This window comes from Anomaloglossus baeobatrachus, chromosome 6 (genome assembly GCF_048569485.1).
Source record: "Anomaloglossus baeobatrachus isolate aAnoBae1 chromosome 6, aAnoBae1.hap1, whole genome shotgun sequence".
Taxonomy (NCBI): Eukaryota; Metazoa; Chordata; class Amphibia; order Anura; family Aromobatidae; genus Anomaloglossus; species Anomaloglossus baeobatrachus.
This window is the reverse complement of record NC_134358.1, coordinates 425,736,262-425,753,089: the sequence shown is the minus strand read 5'-3', so window position 1 is coordinate 425,753,089 and position 16,828 is coordinate 425,736,262. Positions and strand designations below refer to the sequence as shown.

Sequence of the window (16,828 nt, the reverse complement as noted above, 5' to 3'; positions counted from 1 at the left end):
TCGTGCTCTACTGTTATGGCTAAAAATGTTAACGTTATGGGGCCCCCACCAGATTTTCTCCCCAGGGGCCCCCACCAACCTTAATCTGGCCCTGGTTATCTATATTGAGCATTTTGAATCCACGAATACTTCACAGAATTTGTTAAGCTCAGGTTGCCATATTGAAAATTTTCATTTTTTTCACAAAAATGTTTCTTTAGCATCACATTTCTCACTTTTTCAAGAGGCAACAACAAAACGTGGACCCCACAGGTTGTTATCCAATTTCTTGTGAGCGCAGGGATTCCCCATATGTGGTCAAAAACCTCTGTTTGGATAAATGGGAGGGCTTGGAATGGAAGGAGCACCATTTGAATTTTGGAAAAGTTGAAATAAATTGCACGCACCATGTCACATTAGCAGGGCCTCTTGGGTACCTATACATTAGAAACCCCCCACAAGTGACCCCATTTTGGAAACTGGACCCCTCAAGGATTTTATTCAGGAGTATAGTAAGTATTTTTAATCCACAGGTACTTCACAAAAATGTTGCTGTAGCAACAATATTCTCACTGTTAGGCTATGTGGCCATGATCCAGCGACACGGCATCTAGTACCCAGTGTCAGCCTTCCTGCAGAGATGTGAGTGTTGTCCATGGGAGAACGCAGCTGCCCATGCCCATGATTTGGGTTCAGGCTGCTGTGGACTTTAGTTCTATTCTACCTGCAGAGAACACTCATCTCCGCAGCATAAATTGACATGCTGAGGCTCGGGAAGCTGCACCACAGGTCGGTTTATGCTGCGGAGAAAAGAAGCACAGTGGGCATGGGGTTTCTAAAAATCCTTCCACTGTGCTTCTACTGCACAACGCAGCATTATGGATGCAGGGAAAACACTCTGCGCCCAAAACGCTGCAAACCCTGATTGTGGGCACACAGTGTAAAATGCTACAATGGATGAATGGATAGATGTCAAACATATATAACGTCCCACCCCCTGCATATTCTAAGCTGGCGCCCTTTAGTGCCTTTCATGTGGCACTAAAGGGTGCCTAGCCTTGTATTTAGCCCAAAAAGAAAAAAAAGAATTAAAATAAATGACGTGGGGTCCCCCCTATTTTTGATAGCCAGCTAGGGTAAAACAGACAGCTGTAGCCTGCAAACCACAGCTGACAGCTTCACCTTGGCTGGTGATCAATTTGGAGGGCTCCCCAAGCTGTTTTTTTTTTTTTAGTTATTTATAAATAAACAATTCAAAAAAACAAACGTAGGGTCCCCCCAAATTAGATCACCAGCCAAGGTGAAGCTGACAGCTGGGGTCTGGTATTCTCAGGGGGGGAAGAGCCATGGTTATTGGACTCTTCCCAGCCTAAAAATAGCAGGCCGCAGCCATCTCAGAAGTGGCGCATCCATTAGATGTGCCAATCCTGGCGCTTCGCCCCAACTCATCCCGTTGCCCTGGTGCAGTGGCAAACGGGGTAATAAATGTGGTTGATATCAGATGTGTAATGTCACCTGGCATCAAGCCCAGCAATTAGTTATGTCACGGCGTCTATTTGATACCAAACATAACTAATTGACAGTAATAAAAAAAAAAATTGACAACAAAAAAAAAATTATTTGAAAAAACACTCCCCAAAAACATTACCTCCTTGACCAATTTATTGAAAAGAAAAAAAAAATCAGGTCCCTGCTGTAATCCATTGTGAAAGTCCCACGGCGATTCTGGACCTTCTAGAATATGGGGGGCACGTTCAGAGAACGTATCCCCCATTTTCTAGGAATGCAGACCATCCATTTGAGGAGAGTGGGTGCAAAGAATTTGCACCCACCCTCCCCGAGTCACAGCTGCAGAGTGCGAGCAGTGAGTCAGACACAGGAAGCTAAGCTGACAGCCGCGCTCTGCACGTGTGACCGTCGTGCACTGTGAAGGAGGAGGGGGCCGCGGGGGATCAGCGCTCCGACAGGTACGGGGGACAACGGGGAACACCGGGGGGGAATTGGGGGTGACCTGGCAGGGCTGGCAGGGCCTGGGGAGCAGTTTTCTGTCGTATGTGTCATAGCACATGCGACAGAAACCAGAGGAACAGGGTAAATGCGGCCGGCGCGCCGTTGTGCGTGGCACCATGTTGGATTTTCGGGAGGAAGGGGGGTGGGGAGGACACTTTGGCGACACCGGGGGACCGGAGAGGACCGGGGATGATATTTATCTCCCATCTGACATGTTTGTTTATGCCAGATGGGACATAAATGATTTTTTACCGGCGCGGTCATTTACTGTAAGGTGATCATCGGTAAACGGTGTGTACCGGTGATCACGTGAGCGGGGACCGGAAAAAACGGCCAGAATCATGATCTCCAGGGTCTCCGCTACCCCTGGCAGCTGAGACCCCTGAAATTTTCCGCCTCTGGGGGGCGCTAGACCCTTTTTTCCGACCGCCGTTAAAAAGCAGCGGATCGGAAGAAGTACCCTAATTTGACGCCGTTAAAAGGCGTATCGGCAGTCGTTAAGGGGTTAAACCAGAGAGTTACAGGGGGTATTGAAAGTATTCAGACCCCTTTAAAATTTTTCACTCTTTGTTTCATTTTAGCCATTTGGTAAATTCAAAAAAGTTCATTTTTTTTCTCAGTAATGTACACTCTGCACCCCATTTTGACAGAAAAAAAAACAGAAATGTAGACATTTTTTAAAAATAGAAAAACTGAAATATCACACGGTCATAAGTATTCAGACCCTTTGCTCAGTATTGAGTAGAAGCACCCCTTTTGATCTAGTACAGCCATGAGTCTTTTTTGGGAATGATGCAACAAGTTTTTCACATCTTGATTTGGGAATCCTCTGCCATTTTTCTTTGCAGATTCTCTTCAGTTCTGTAAGGGTTGGATGGTGAACGTTGGTGGACAGCCATTTTCAGGTCTCTCCAGAGATGCTCAATTGGGTTTAGGTCAGGGTTCTGGTTGGGCCAGTCAAGAATGGTCACTGAGTTGTTCTGAAGCCACTCCTTTGTTATTTTTGCTGTGTGCTTAGAGTCATTATCGTGTTGGAAGGTGAACCTTCAGCCAAGTCTGCAGTCCAGAGCACTCTGGAAGAGGTTTTCTTCCAGGATATCCCTGTACTTAGCCGCATTCATCTTTTGTACATTTGCAAGCAGTTGCCCTGTCCCTGCAGCTGAAAATCACCCCCATAGCATGATGCTGCCTGCTGCCATCAACATGTTTCACTGTTGGGATTGTATTGGGCAGTTGATGAGCAGTGCCTGATTTTCTCCACACATACTGCCTAGAATTATCAACAAAAGTTCTATCTTCGTCTCATCAGACCAGAGAATCTTATTTCTCATAATCTTGGAGTCCTTCCTGTTTTTTGCAAACTCTATGTGGGCTTTCATATGTCTTGTACTGAGGAGAGGCTTCTGTCAGGCCACTCTGACATAAAGGCCCGACTGGGGAGAGCTGCAGTGATAGTTGACTTTGTGGAACTTTCTCCCATCTCCCTACTGTATCTCTAGAGCTCAGTGACAGGGATCTTGGGGTTCTTCTTTACCTCTCTCACCAAGGCTCTTCTCCCACGATTGCTCTGTTTGGCTATATGGCCAGGTCTCGGAAGAGTTCTGGTGGTCTCCTACTTATTCAATTTAAAGATTATGGAGGTCACTGTGCTCTTAGGAACCTTGAGTACTGCAGAAATTATTTTGTAACCTTGGCCAGATCTGTGCCTTGAAACAATTCTGTCTCTGAGCTCCTTGGGCAGTTCCTTTGACCTCATGTTTCTCATTTGGTCTGACATGCACTGTTAGCTGTGAGGTCTTATATAGACAGGTATGTGCCTTTCCAAATCAAGTCCTATTAATTTAATTAAATACAGCTGGACTCCAATAAAGGAGTAGAACCATCTCAAGGAGGATCACAAGGAAATGGACAGCATGTGACTCAAATATGAGTGTCTGAGCCATGGGATATTTCAGTATTTCCTGTTTAATACATTTGCAAAAATTTCTACTTTTCTGTTTTTTTCTGTCAAGATGGGGTGCAGAGTGTACATTGAGAAAAAAAATGAACTTTTTTTGAATTTACCAAATGGCTGCAATGAAATAAAGAGTGAAAAATTTAGAGGTCTGAATACTTTCTGTACTCACTGTATGTTAAACAAAATAGTTTCTAAATTACATTTCCAAGATATCTACTTCACATAAACACAATTTTTGAAACAAATTTTTTTGGGTTAGGAAGTTAGAAGGGTTCAAAATTCATCAGCAATTTCCCATTTTTTCAACAAAATTTACAAAACCATTCTTTAGGGACCAAATCACATTTGAAGTGACTTTGAGAGGCCTAGATTACAGAAAATACTCAAAAGTGACACCATTCTAAAAACTGCATCCCTCAAAGTAATCAAGCCACATCCAAGAAATTGATTACCCTTCAGATGCTTCACAGGAACTAAAGCAATGTGGAATGAAAAAAAAAAAATCATTTTACCTAAAATTGTTGCTCTAGCCCCAATTTATTTACTTTTAGTAGAAATAACACAACAAATTGGAACCCAAAATTTGTTACCCAATTTCTTCTGAGCATGCTGATACCCCACATGTGGTTAGAAACCTTTGCTTGGACGAATGGGAGGGCTCGGAACAGAAGGAGCAATATTTGAATTTTGGAACACAAATTTGGCTAAAATAGATTGGGTGCACCAGGCTGCATTTTCCAGACCACTAAGGTACCTAAACAGCAGAAATCTCCCACAAGTCACCCCATTTTGGAAACTTGACCCCTCAAGGATTTTATCTAGGGATATAGTGAGCATTTTTAACCCACAGGAACTGCAACAGAATTTGATAACATTAGGCCATCATATTGAAAATTTTCATTTTTTTTTCACAAAAATGTTACTTTAGCACCAAATTTCTCACTTTTTCAAAAGAAAACACCAAAAAGTGGACCCCACAGTTTATCCAATTTCTTATGTGCGCAGGAATACCCCACATGTGGCAAAAAAAACTCTGTATGGACAAACGGTAGGGCTTAGAACAGAGGGAGCACCATTTGAACTTTGGAAAAGTTTAAATAAATTGCGGGCACCATGTCGCATTTACAGGGCCCCTAAAGTACCTACACAGCAGAAACCCCCTACAAATTACCACATTTTGGAAACTAGACCCCTCAAGGATTTTATTCAGTGGTATAGTTAGCATTTTGATCCATAGGTACTTCACAAAAATGTTGCTCTAGCGCCAAATTTCTCACTTTTAGGCTATGTGCCCACAATCCAGGCATCTAGTACACAGAGTCAGCCCTCCTGCGGAGATGCAAGTGTTGTCCTCGGTAATACGCAGCTGCCTATGCCCACGATCTGGGTTCAGGCTGCTGTGGACTTTAGCTCTATTCTCTCCATGGAGAACACTTTCATCTCCGCAGCATAAATTGACATGCTAGAAAAAAACCAAGGAGAAAAATTGTAGGAAAAATACCCTGACTATAAATAAATAAATTGCAAGTGCTTAATAACAGGGTACTTAGTATATACATTTTTGCAAAAAGGTAAGAAGCTGTCTCACCTCGTCACGGTGTACCCATCTGAGACAGTCCCTAACCTACTAAAGTTAAAAACATATTCTGTACCTGACTTGTGTCATGTCAAAACTTCAATATGAATGGTAAAGTGGTCAGCTGGGTCCCAGATTAAATACACAGCAAAAAGTGAGAAGCAGGTAATTGTTCAGCCTAAGTATCAGGAGGGCTGCACCCCCAACTTGCATTAAAGCAAGATAACAGACAAAAAACACCAACAAACTGAGCTGTAACAAAATGTTCAATAAACATGCAACATTACAAGCATGTGAATTGCAGCCTCAAGACTAGAAAAAAAACAAGGAGAAAAATTGTAGGAAAAATACCCTAACTATAAATAAATAAATTGCATTGTTATCTTGCTTTAATGCAAGTTGGGGGTGCAGCCCTCCTGATACTGAGGCTGAACAATTACCTGCTTCTCACTTTTTGCTGTGTATTTAATCTGGGACCCAGCTGACCACTTTACCATTCATATTGAAGTTTTGATATGACACAAGTCAGGTACAGAATATGTTTTTAACTTTAGTAGGTTAGGGACTGTCTCAGATGGGTACACCGTGACGAGGTGAGACAGCTTCTTACCTTTTTGCAAAAATGTATATACTAAGTACCCTGTTATTAAGCACTTGCAATTTATTTATTTATAGTCAGGGTATTTTTCCTACAATTTTTCTCCTTGGTTTTTTTCTAGTCTTGAGGCTGCAATTCACATGCTTGTAATGTTGCATGTTTATTGAACATTTTGTTACAGCTCAGTTTGTTGGTATAAATTGACATGCTGCGGCTCAGGAAGCCACACCGCCAGTCAGTTTTTGCTGCCGAGAAAAAAAGCACAGTGGTTAGGAGAGTTTTAAAATTCCTTCCACTGCGCTTGTACTGCACAAAGCAGCGTTATGGATGCAGTGAAAACACTCTGTGTCCAAAATGCTGCAAACCCTGATCTTGGGCATACAAACTAAAATGCTAGAATGGATGGATGGATGTTAAACATATATATAATATCCCATCGCCCTGTATATTCTAAACTGTCACCCTTTAGTGACTTTCATGTGGCACTGAAAGGTGTTTAGCCTTATACTTAGCCAAAAAAATAAATTATTATTAAAAACAAATTGGGGTCCCCCATATTTTTGACATCCAGCTAGGGTAAAGGAGATGGCTGCAAACTGCAGCTGACAGTTTCACCTTGGTTGGCAATCTCAAACTGAGGGCACCCCAGGCTGTTTTTTTTTCATTATTTCTAAATAAATAATAAAAAAATAAAACCTGGGATCCCCCCAAATAGGATTACCAACCAAAGTAAAGTGGACAGCTGTGGTCTGGTATTTTCAGGGTTGCAAGAGCCCATGGTTATTTGGTCCATCTCAGCCTAAAAATAGCAGGCTGCAGCTGCCACAAAAGGGGCGCAAACATTAGATGTGCCAACCTATGCGCTTCGCCCCGGCTCATCCCATTGCCCTTGTGCAGTGGCACACAGGGTGATATATGGGGTAGATACCAGCTGTAATGTCACTTGGAATTAAGCCCAATGGTTAGTAATATCACAGCATCTATCAGATACCCGACATTACTAACTGTCAGTAGTAAAAAAAATAGACAAATAAAATGTTTATTTGAAAAAACGCTCCCTCTTTCACCAATTTATTACAAAGAAAGAAAATACAATCCACTGCAGTCCATTCTGGAGGTCCCACGACTATTCTAGACCTTCCCAAATGTGGGGGGCATGCTCTGCGAACGTATCCCCCATTTTCTGAAAGTTCAGACTCTCCATGTGAGAAGTGTGGATGCAGTGATATGAGTGAGAATACTGCAACTACACTGCCCGGGTCCAACCAAGGGCAGTGTGACCTGCAATAACCCCATTCCAGAATATGGGGGCAAGCTCAGGGAACATATCCCCCATTTTCTGGAATTGCCGACCCTCCATGTATGGAGTGTGGGTGCAGTGACATGAGAATACTGCACTCACGCTCCACCAGTCAACACCACGGCAGTATGAGCTGCAGTAAGCACACTGTCACTGTGGGCAAGAAGCTGGCTGACAGCTGTTCTGCACATGCAGCCGCCATCTTTTAAGGAGGAGGATGGATTGCGGGGTATCATCGCTGCAGGACGTAGCGAGGGGAGACAAGTGGGTGACCTGGCTTGACCTGGGGAAGACTTTTCTGTCGCATCTAACATGTCATATGTGACAGAAATCGAAGAAAGAGGATGAATGCGGCAGGTGCGCCAGTCGTGTGCGCCGCCATTTTGATAATTGAGAGGGGGAGGGGGGCTGGAGGGGACTGGGGGAGGAGATTTACGTCTCATCTAATATGTTTGATCATGCCAGGTGGGAGAGAAATAATTTTTTACCTGCGCCGCCATTTACTATAACGTGATCATTTTTATACGGTGTATAACTGTGATCACATAAGCGAGGACTGGAAAAAATGGCCTGAATCATGATTTCCAGGGTCTCAGCTACCCCCGATAGCTGAAGCTGAAACCCCGGAGATTTTTCGATGCTGGAGAAGGCTATTCACTTTTTTCCGCTGGTTTAATCCTTGTAAATGGATTAAGAAGGGGACAAAATCTGAGCCTGTAAATCATAGACTAGTAAGTTTAACATCTACTGTGGGTAAAATCTTTGAGGGTTTCCAAAGAGATGCTATCTTGGAGTGTCTCAAGAATAATAACCTCCTTACACAGTATTAACATGGGTTAATAAGGTATCGGTCCTGTCAATCTAATATGATCAGCTTCTATGAGGAAGTAAAGTTCCAGACTGCACCAGGGAATTGCAGTGGATGTTGTCTAGATGGATATTTCAAAGGCGCTTGAAACAGTGCCACACAAAAGGTTGGTACATAAAATAACAACTGGGGCAATAGGGGAAAATACATGTAACTGGGTTAAAAACCGGTGTTGTTAGCGACATCGCAGCGTGTGACAGCTAGGAGCGACGCTCAACGATCGCAAAAATGGCAAAAATCGTTGACACGTCGCTCCAAATCATAATGTCGTTGGTGTTTCATTCCGCAGGTTGTTCGTCGTTCCTGCGGCATCACACATCGCTGTGTGTGACACCGCAGGAACGACGAACATCATGCTACCTGCGTCCATCGGAAAGGAGGAAGGAAGGAGGTGGGCGGCATGTTCCGGCCTCTCATCTCCTCCCCTTCTCTTCTATTGGGCAGCTGTTTTGTGTTGCCGCTGTGACGTCGCTGTGACGCCAAACGCACCTCCCCCTTGAAGGAGGGATTGTTCGGCAGCAACAGTGACGTCGCTGAACGGGTATGTGCGCGTGACGCTGCCGTAGCGATTTTGTTCGCTACAGCAGCGATCACCACATGTCGCACGAACGACGGAGGTGGGTGCTATCGCTCGCGACATCGTTAGCAATCGCTAGCGATGTTGCAGCGTGTAAAGTACCCTTTACAGAGGGGTACTACATGGGTCCGTATTAGGCCCTCTTACCATATTTATTAATGATTTTATAGGGGGCATAGAGAGTAGAATTTTAATATTTTCATATGATACAATATTAAGCTGTCAGGTAATCAACACAGGGGAAGATAATTTAATATTACAGAAGGATTTATGTAAACTGAAGGCTAGGACTTAGAAATAGAAATAGAAGTTTAATGTGGATAAATGTAAGGTCTTGCACTTGGGCAGAGGAAATAAATGTTATAATTATGTACATAATTGTAAAATACTGGTTAAAACCGTCACTGAAAAAGACTTTGGTGTATGGTGGACGGCAAACTCAACTTTACCTGTCAGTATCAGGCAGCTGCTGCCAAGGCAAATACAATAACATAATGGGATGTATTAAAAGAGGAATAGATGCTCATAAGAAGAAAATAGTTTTATCCCTATACAAGTCACTATTGTGACCACACTAAGGGGTACTTTACACGCTGCGACATCGCTGCCGATATATTGTCGGGGGTCACGTCATTAGTGTCGCACATCCGGCGACAGTAACGACATCACAGCGTGTAAAATTCATGAGCGACAATCAATGAGCGCAAAAATGGGCAAAATAATTGCTCGTTGACATGTCGTTCATTTCCATAATATTGGTGCTGCTGCAGGTACGATGTTGTTTGTCGTTCCTGCGGCAGCACACATCGCTATGCGTCCACCGAAAAAGGAGGAAGGAAGGAGGTGGGCGGCATGTTCCGGCCGCTCATCTCCTCCCCTCCTTTTCTATTGGGCGGCGGTTCAGTGACGCTGCTGTGATGTCGCTGTGATGCTTAACGAACCGCCCCCTTAGAAAGGAAGCGGTTCGCCGAGCTGGTATGTGCGTGTGACGCTGCCGTAGCGATAATGTTCGCTATGGCAGTGATCACCACATATCGGCCGTGCGACGAGGGGGGTGCAATCGCGCTCGACATAGCCAGCAAATGCTAGCGATGTTGCAGCGTGTAAAGTACCCCTTAGAATACTGTGTACAATTTTGGTCTCTGGTGTCTAAGAAGGACATAACTGAACTAGAGTGGGTGCAGAGAAGAGCAATCAAGGCTTTAAAGGAATGAGAAGACTGCAATACAAAGACAGGTTATTAAACTTGGGGTTATTTCGTTTGGAAAAACGAAGATTTACAAATATATAAGGGAACAGTACAAAGACCTTTCTAATGAGCTTTTTACACTTAGGCCTGCGACAGGGACAAGAGGGCATCTTCTTTGTGTAAAGGAAAGAAGGTTTAATCAGTATGACAGGCGCAAATTCTTCACTGTAAGAGCAGTAAGACTACAGAGATCTCTGCCACGTGATGTTGTAATGGTTAATTCATTTCTAAAATTTAAGGAGGCTTGGATGCCTATGTTGAAAAATATAATATTATTCAAATATAAAATATATTATTATTCCAGGGAATTAGTCTGATTGTCGTATGTGGAGTCAGGAAGGAATTTTTCCCCTAATATGGAGCTTACTCTCTTCCTCATGGAGTTTTTGTCTTCCTCTGGATCAACATGTTAGGCTATAGGTTGAACTCGAAGGACTCCACTCTATTTTCAACCTTAAAAACTATGAAATTATGAGAAATTCATGCATCACCCCATGAAAAAAAACAAACTGGTTTTCATGTATGACAAAAAAAAATGACATGTGAAACTTGCCTAATTTGGAAGCTATGCCACCTAAAATAATAGAAGGCTTATTAAATGATGACTGTAAACCTGAAGAACATTCTTTCCAATCCATTTGTTTTGTGACAACAAAAATTAAAAACAGATTATTAAAAGGTTAGAATATTTTTTACGTGATCACAAATACAAATAATCCTTTCTCCTTTCAATGTCTATTGGTAAGCCTCAACTGTGATGGTTTATTCACGTTTTACTCTTGTGTTACAATTCAATGCAATCCTTTCAAATCACTCACTTGCTAACATAATATACTGTATCCTGGTTATTTCACGTTTAGCGCTCACATGCTACAGTAGACTGTATTACAACCCTACAACCTTTAAGTCGTCCAAAGCAAAATAGTCCTCTATGGCGCCATTCTGTACTTTGTGTATGTATGAGTTTTTTCTTGTGTAAATCTATATGAAACTACAAAATACAAAAATTCCATAAACTAATAAAGCACCATGTGGAGGTAAAAGTATTATTATTATTTATTATTATAGCGCCATCAATTCCATGGCGCTTTACATGTGAAAGGGGTATACATAATAGGGACAAGTACAATAATCATAAACAGTACAAGACACAGACAGGTACGGGAGGAGAGAGGTCCCTGCCCGCGAGGACTCACAGTCTATAGGGGATAGGTGAGGATACAGTAGGTGAGGGTAGAGTTGATTGTGCGGCGCTGTATCAGACTGAGGGTTATGGCAGGTTGTAGGCTTGTCGGAAGAGGTGGGTCTTCAGGTTCCTTTTGAGGCTTGGCAAGGTAGGCGAGAGTCTGATGTATTGTGGCAGAGCATTCCAGAGTATGGGGGAGGCACGAGCAAAATCTTGGATGCGATGGTGGGAAGAGGAGATGAGAGGGGAGTAGAGAAGGAGATCTTGTGAGGATCGGAGGTTACGTGTAGGTAAGTACCGGGAGACTAGGTCACAGATGAAGGGAGGAGACAGGTTGTGGGTGGCTTTGTATGTCATGGTTAGTGTTTTGAACTGGAGTCGTTGGGCAATGGGAAGCCAGTGAAGTGATTGGCAGTAGTACATGTGCCCTGTACATGTGCCCTGTACGGCCTCCTATCACAAAACTTTGCAGTGTTGCTTTTGTGCACTTAGGAATCATATACTTCTGGGGCTTGATTCTTTTTCCTGACTTTGCAATAAATATATATATATTTTGATCAATGTACCAATAATAATAGCACTAGGATGTATTTAGTGAAAACCTATGTAATTTATGCTCTGCCCTTAAATATGCTGTTTGAGAAATAACATTTTAGGCATTAGTACTATGTAATTTTTATTTCACGTAAGTCGTCTTTTATGAAAACACTTGGATAAACTGGTTTATACAAAGTTCCTTTTGTTTCAGTCAATTATAATCAGCACGAGTAAAGTTCAAGCTTAGAAAAAGCCAAAATAGCACAACTCGTAAAATCCACCTTAATTGTATCAAGCAAATGTAAGCGAAATACTGACAGTTACTTTTCGGTGCACAAAATACAATTCTAATTGCTTATATATGAGAAAAGATTCAATTAGAAATGTTAGAATGCATATCCACAGTGATTTTTTTTTTACATAATAGAAGTGATTTGCATGTAATTGGTAAGTACAGCTTAGGCACTGTAGAGTAAGTTTATTAAACTCCAGGATATTTTATTTTCAACTATAATAATACATGGGGGAGATTTATCCGTAATGTCTCCGGGTGTGTGAATTTACAGCTTGATGTAAACTAGCCAAATTGGGCCACATTTAACTAAATGGTGCACATCAGGTGCTACATTTGGCACACAACTCCACACAAGTGTTCTTTTTTTTACTCCAAAGAAACTTGATTCCCTTGCTTACACATTATTCCTTACAGCACTCACTTGTTTGCGCCTTATGCCTAAGAAAAATGACTTGTATGGATTTTGTTTTTGGCTAAACCTACTCTTACTATCGCATAGTATTTACTAGCGTAACTGCTACAGATGACCACATCTGCAATAGATATTTTCCATAATACATTTTGTAAATATTACTTTGCTTTTAAGTGTTTATTATTTTTCAAAGTTTTTAGAAAGGGCTCATAGAGTCAGGCCCAATACCTAACCAATGCCAATACTAATACCTAAGCTTTTGTCAAGTAATTGACAGCACTGTTTTCTATTGCTCATCCTATGATACAGCCGTATGAGAAAAAGATTATATAGCATCCAGCTGACACGGGGTGGGGGGCCGTAGAAGAATCTTCAATTCACAATCTGTACATATTTGTTGGCCTCTCCAAATGAGATGAAACTGTCTGTACTGGAACAACTATTTAAAGTTATTGTCCTGGAGAGATGTAACTAGTGGTGCTAAGGACTAGATGTACTACTGCAAAGCTCTGTACCTTGCTAAGGAGTTAGGTGCTATGCCAAGGTTTGCTTACAAGTAAGAGAAACTTCAAACAGAATTTCCTACCTGACTTGCTGGATCCTCGGAAACACCCTCTAGGATCATACCACAAGCTAAAACATTATAACTAGGAACAGTGTTGCAATGGAAGAGAATGAATCTCTGAGTATGTAGAGTGCTAATGGTCCAAGGAGCTTCAGGCAATGTAGTTGGTGGAGTGTTACTCTCAGAGAACATGCAACTCTTTTTAGTGACAGAAATGTAAGGATTTCAGTCAGCATCCATGTATGTTTTCAGAGTAATCTGTCAAGTAGGTGGAGCCAAGCATCTGCAGAATCCACATAAAGTAGAGCATTTAACACTGGTAATGAAAGCAAAGTATCATATTACAGTAAAGTGTCAATCAATTAGCCTTGTCCTAAGTGGCAGCCTTTAACCTTACTTCATGAGTGCCACTACAAGCCTATCTCTATATTGCGAAACCCTCTTCGAATTGAACAGGATTATGGCTCTATTGGGAAACTCTCTTTTAGGGGTCAAAGACTATGGCTCCATTGTGAAACTCTTTTCTAGGGGTACAAGACTGACTATTGTGAAACCCTATTTTAGGAGTATAAGACTATTACTTCATTGTGAAACCCTCTTCTAGGGGTACAAGACTATGAGTCCATTGTGAAACGCTCTTCTAGGACCACAAGACTTACTCCATTGTGAAACCCTCTTATAGGAATACAAGACTCTATTGTGAAACCCTTTTTTAGTGGTAGAAGACTGTAACTCTGTTGTGAAACTCTCTTCTAGGGGTACAAGACAATAACTTCATTGTAAAACCCTCTTCTAGGGGTACAAGGCTATGACTCCATTGTGAAACAGTCTTCCGGAGTTGCAAGACTATAGCTCTATTTTGAAATGCTCTTCTTGGCGCCCAAGACTATTGCTTGACATAGCCTCACAAGCTCTATTCTTGTCAGACTAAATAAGAACATTAAATTCCTTATTTTCTTTTAAGGGAGGTGGGCAAAAAAGTATGTAGATTATAAATTCTGCAAAATATAGAACAGCTGGATATACTCCACTGAAGTGATATGGAAGGAAAGATTTCTTATGCAAATTGATGGTTGTGCTATTTTTAGTCATATCAGAGTTTCATTTAGCTTAGCAAACAAACACAAGTAAATTCTTCTATAATGAAATTAACCCTTCTTCAGATAACATTTTTAGAAATCTGTTCTCACTATATAAATATTTCATTCTGAAAAATAAAACTCATTTATTTGCCTGAGTGCAAAATATGAGACTCCCATAGTCAATACCAATGTTCTCAAAAGTGTACTCTAAGCAAGCCACGTTTTATGTAAATGTCTGGGAAATATGGTTAATATGTGATGCCATTAATTATTAACAATCAGTCACTTATTATGTGGAATATGAGCGATGTAGATTTTAGTAGTTTGTTTTGTCATCCTTCGCTATCTCTATACCTGTGCACAGTTTCCTACCATCGGCTTTGGATGGTTGTTATGCGCAATGTATAGACAAGATTTTATCGTGTCCGGAATTTCCCCGGCATAGCAGAAATGCTAAGCGCGCTGTTCATCTTCAGTTGTGAATGCATTGCATTTTTTATTTCTAGTTTTTTGTTTCAAATTCATTTATTTTTATTTTTTTCAAATTGATTGATAAGTGATGAAATCTCTTATGCTCCTGGGGCTCAGTAGTTTGGGTTATTTCAGTTCCTGACATTCTATAGTTTACTGTTTCCTGTTTCCATAGCCTGCTTATAATGACCTGTACTTTGTCCCCTTGGGGCTTTTGTGTCTGGCTTTGTGCGCAAACCTTTGCGTTTACACTATTTGACTCTCGGCGTTAAATGACTGCCGATCTGTATTGTTAATTAACCTGTATAGATATTCCAACCGTGCCTCTAATGCACACAAAATGATCAGTAAAAGAACATTCTGTTTGAATAGACTGTCATTGTTCTTTGCAGCACATGTGTTGTTTATACAAGACCATGTGCTGCCGAGAATAAGATTTTTTTATAAAACTTCAAAAATCATTTTACCTTGCCAATAAGCATTTTGCTCAATTGTCAGGTGATTTCAGAGAGCTTACACTGCACAATTATAAATAAGTGTTCGTGGTAACTGTTTCGTGATAGTCAGCCAGTGTTAGTGCACCCATAGTGCATGCAGAGTGGTTTGTTGATCCAGTCTAGTATGCAATACCCGACTGATCCCTCCTTCTGTGAACATTCTTCTGTTGATAGCGTTGAGTTCATGGTCATTAGGGTTAACATTTTAATTTAGTAAGAAACAACTATTTCCCTGTTGTCTACATATTTTTATGGGTAAGTAGTGGAAGAGAAAAACCGGGCACCACTGAATCTCCTTTGAAAAATGCTGTAGTAAAAGCTTAATGATCTTGGTGCACATCCCAATCAAAAAATCTATATAGATATATCCAACAAAAGTCAGAAGAAGGCAGCACTCATCGGAGTTGAAAAAGCGGTTATTTAATTTTTTTCCTTTTGCTTTTACATATGTGAGGATGAGTACATTGGGGGGAGGTGAGGGAGTCTAGGACGTCGGCCGACGACGGGTTGTTTCGCACAGCTTGTGCTTCCACAGGTCCTGTGATAATGGACGTCAGATCCGCTCTTAATTAAAGAACATGCGGAAAATACGTTACATAGTGACTTCAAATCATCAAATAGACAAAGTCCAAGGTAATCAACCAAAATTATACCGTAAAGGTAGAAAAAGTCATATATATTAAATGGGATTAAACACATCTCAAGGGCATTTAATATTCAGTACTTTATACGAAAACTGCAAGGTCGTTTTTATCATTCATGCCATTCATCTAGTATGAGCCTGGATTCTTTTTGTAACAAGTGTCGATGAGTATCACCTTCTGTCGGGCTAGGATTAACCCTTAATAAACCTGCAAAAGTTAAACAATCAGGATTGCCATTATGGCTTTCTCTAACATGTTTTATGAGTCGGGGTGAGCCTATCCCTGAAACAATAGATTACTAGTGCTCTCTGAACCTCACTTATAGAGGTCTTATAGTTTTTCCTCTGTAAAACCTCTTATATGGATAGAGAATTACGTAGACCCAAAACTTGGTTTCACAAGAAATGAAGTCATTGATTATAAAGATTTTTTTTACCAATTTCTATTGTATTCCCTACATGATGCTGCACACAGTATGGGCAATTCCCACACCTGAAATTTCCTGAAGTTCTGTATTGTTCCAGCCAAGTTTTTTGTCTCGCGGTTTCTGACTAATATGTCCTACTTCCAATAGGTGGCGCTGTGCTAGAGTTTGTCTCCATTCCTGGAGAGATAATTAAAATGTCACCCAAATTAACACTCCTTCTATATGATATTAGGGGCCCATTTTTTGCTAGATCTGTTAGGTCTTTATCTTTAATGAACAGATCCCCAATGTACCCGTCCTACTATATGTAAAAGCAAAAGGAAAAAGATTAAAGAACCACTTTTTCAACTTTGGTGGGTGCTGCCTTTTTCTGCCTTTTGTTGGATATATCTAGATATTTTTATTCAGTTTATAGTAATTTTATACTAGAACAGAAGACATAATAGAGAATTAGAAGAACATAATTGTAAAAAAAATAAAAGTGAATTTAAAGGCCCTTAGTGTGTTAATCTTTCTCTGACAGGAACAAATTATTAAACTATATAGCTTCTGTTGAAGTGGCATAAAAAGTCAGCTTATGAATAGTAAATGTGCTTTT

The 16,828-nt window shown here is 41.1% G+C and overlaps 1 protein-coding gene across 4 annotated transcripts in view; it reads left to right on the top strand.

Annotated features, from left to right (window-relative positions):
* Positions 1 to 16,828, top strand: part of ULK4 (unc-51 like kinase 4) — a 1,163,168-nt gene that overhangs the window by 791,561 nt on the left and 354,779 nt on the right. The window lies entirely within an intron of this gene.